The sequence below is a fragment of the Nerophis ophidion genome, linkage group LG03 (assembly GCF_033978795.1).
Source record: "Nerophis ophidion isolate RoL-2023_Sa linkage group LG03, RoL_Noph_v1.0, whole genome shotgun sequence".
NCBI classification, from domain to species: Eukaryota; Metazoa; Chordata; class Actinopteri; order Syngnathiformes; family Syngnathidae; genus Nerophis; species Nerophis ophidion.
In genome coordinates this window covers 48,366,502-48,370,070 of record NC_084613.1, presented here as the reverse complement: position 1 = coordinate 48,370,070, position 3,569 = coordinate 48,366,502, and positions in this window count along the sequence as shown.

Genomic DNA, 3,569 nt, shown 5'->3' with positions numbered 1-3,569 from the left:
TGCCTTCTTGGGCTGGAAGAAAAAGATCCCTGAGCACATCTTCACACTCGATGGCAGTGAGTACTGCTTGCTTGCACATTTGTGGTAATGTTTGCTGACATTTTAGCTTACTTGAGGCTGAGCGTTTGATCAGAGCTCGCCACTTCCTGACTGCTCTCCATACCCAGGCAATGACTCGGATCAGCTTGGTCAGGCTGCTGAATTTCTTTATGTCCAGGATTCTTTGCACAGCAGAACCAGCAGGTGGTCTTTGGACTTGGATCTTGGACTCTTGTTCAAAAGAACTGTGGTCATTTCTAACATGAGTAGGCCTTGGAGTTTTTTCTGCAATAGATGGGACACCACTGTAGTTTCTCTTTGCCTGTGCTCTGGTTACCACTGCTGTGAAATACTTCCTTTGAAGCTTGTCAATGCTCGCTTTGGCATTCGCAGCAACCTCTTTGGCTGACTTTGTCGGCCACTCATCCACAGGGTGTTTTAGAAACTCTGGTCCCTCATGCCACACAGAATCCTTTTTAAAGTCCTCTGGTGATGCTCCTCTTGTTATGAGATCAGCGATATTCAGGTCTCCTGGAATCCATCTCCAATCTTCACTAGATGTGGACTTCTGGATCTCTCCAATTCTGTTTGCGAAGAATGTTTGATATCCATAGCTCTCTCTTTGGATTGCTCCCAGAACAGTTTGGCTGTCCACCAGATGGAGCAGACATTCAATTTCCATCCGACTGTGTTTTTCAATATACCTTCTAAGCCATGTAGCAAAGACAGCACCACAGATTTCAGCTTTCACTGCCTCTCCTTTCTGGTCGATGGGTGTGAGCTTGGCTTTGGACTGTCAGTCTGACTTGAATGCCTTCTTCAGTCTCCCATCTGAGGTACACCACAGCTCCATAGCTTCTGTCACTTCCATCAGAGAAGGTTATTCCCCAGGGTTTTCCAATCCGATTGGCTGGTGTGAGGCTTCTGTGGAAGGTTATTTGGCTGAGGCGCGTGTATTCCTCAAACAGTGAGATAGCTTCTTCTCTCAACTTTCCAGACAAAGGTTTGTCCCAGGTGTCTCTGGTCAGAGTTTTGCTCCCAGCTGCTTCTTGAAAAGCTTTCCTGACAAGAATGGCATCTTTCTGCTTAGCAGGTGTGACAAGACCTATTGGGTCGTACAGGCTAGCTACCTGGCTAAGCAGTTGTCTTCTTGTCAGTGGATCTGGAGTTTTTCCTCTCACCTCTTCCACCAGGAGATTTTGGCCCATTCTCTTCTTCCTTCTTGAGAAATTGATGGAGGTCATGAGGTAGAGTCTGTCATTTCCAACAAGGTATCCAACTCCAAGGGCTTTGTTTTCATCTTCACTCATCTGATTTGGGAGAATGAGGATCCTGTCTGATGAGGATTTCGCCTCTCTTGCTACAGACTCCTGCCTCCCACTTTGGCCTGATCGGACCCAAGGCTTGAGAAAGAACCCGCCTGATTTTAGGATTTCCTCCACTCTTCTTGTGTTTTCCTCCAGCTTTTCCAAGTCATTATGGGATGTCAACAGATCATCAACATACGCGTCCTCTTCCACGATCCTACATTCCTCTTTCAGGTGAGCAAACATGGGCAGCTTGGCTGTCTCTCTCATGGCAAGTTGTGCGATGCACCCTGTTGGCCGATCACCGATGTTGACTCTGGTGATGGCATATTCTTCAATTTCCCCATCCTCAGTGTCTCTCCAGAGGAATCTGTGGAGGTGCATCTCCAGGTCTTCTAGCCACACAGAATTATACATTTTTTTAATGTCACCAAGAGCAGTATGGGCTCCTCTTCTGAACCTGAGTAGAACTGCTCGGATGGGATTGAGGACATCAGGCCCTTTCAGCAGGAGATCATTCATGCTGCTTCCTTGGAACCTCTGGCTGCTGTTCCATACCAATCGCACAGGTGTTGTAACTGAATGCGGGTTTGGCGCCACCACGTGGCTGACGTACCACACTGGTCCTTGCCAGCCAGCAATTGTCTCTTTGGTGAGTTTCTTTGCCGCTTTCCTTGCCACCATCTCATGGACTTGAGCTGTGTATGCCACTCGCCACTCTGGTTCTTTCTTGAGCTGTTTCTCTGTTCGCAGGAAAGTGGCCAGAACTGCACTCTTGTTGGGCAGCGAGGTTGGATCTTCAATCCAGGGATATTTCGTGTCCCAGTGTGGTTCGTCACTATGTGCATCTGCTTTGACATAGGTGAGGCCTTTCCTTATGATTTCCAGCTCTTTTTCCTCTTTGAGAGTCATTTCTTTTCCTCCTGGTTGACAGTTACCGCACCAGCATCCCCCACACTTGGGTTCGCAGGCGGCTCCAATGCTGTCCCATTTCCAGTCAAAGAACTCTCTGTCAGATGTTGTCATCTTGGTTTCAGCAATTTCCTGATATCTCACTGCTGTAGTTCTCATTGACCGGGCAAAGTGTGTTTTGGATCTATGCATAGCCACATCCACTTCTTCAAAGAGGTTTGGATGTGCTCCTCCAACAGTCATTCCTAATGGACTTTCCCAAAGGACCGGGTCCCCAATTACCTTTAATCTTTGTGGAGAGAGTCTTCCTTCACGGTGGCTGATGAGAAGCTCAATATGCTTTGGTCTCTTCAGATCCTCTTGGTTGATGTCTGGAAAGAACTTCCTGATTTGGTGAGGTTTGATTTCACTGTGCACTTTGGCAATTTCATCCAAGCCATAGCATACAAGCTTGTGAGCTCTCTCTGTGCCTGTGGGCGTCTTCACTTTCACCTTTAGCAAATATCTTCTGGTCTTTACCTTCATGGTCATTCCTCCAACTCCTTGGACAACAAGGGTGACCTTTTCATTTCACAGATCGAGTCTTCTGGCAGCTCTGTGAGTGATGTAGTTGGTGTCCGATGCCAGGTCAATGAGAGTTCCAATTTTCTGTCCTGCATTGCTAGTTACTTCCAACAGCATCAGAATTACTGGTAACTCACGTGTATTTGCATCCATCACTCCAGGTTGGATCTTTCCAGCACAGTAGGTCTTCACGGCCACATTGGTGAATGCCTTCCTGAACTTTAAAGCCATCTCTGGGGTGAGCTCAGACATCAGCTCTTCTTGCTCCTCGGTGAGCACTTGTTTCTGACGTTGGGTCTTCCATTCTCAGGTTCTCTTCTTTTTGGGGTCTCCCTTTAGACAAAGAAAGAAATGATGGCTTGAAGAATTTCTGCAGTCCCTGTTCCTGCACAGGTAAGTATCCGTACACTCCTCTTCATGACAATTTAGGCACCTTTTGCATGCTCCTAGCTTTTCCACCGCTTTCACTGTCGCCAGGTTTCAGTTCTTTGAACCGCTTGCAAAAGAAGAACTTCTCCTGGTGCCTTTCATCTCCACAGACAACACATCCAGCTTTCCCTGTGAATCTGGTAGAAGCAAACTTCTTTTCCACGTAAGTAGGTTTCTTCTCAGACCTTTCACATACACCAAGCTGCTCTAGCCTTTCCAGGATTTCTTCTTGGGTCTTCAGGAATTTGAGGAGGCTGTCGAAGTGAATGTCTGCCGTCACTTTGCTTCCTGGGTTGACCACTAATGTGAGCCAGTGCC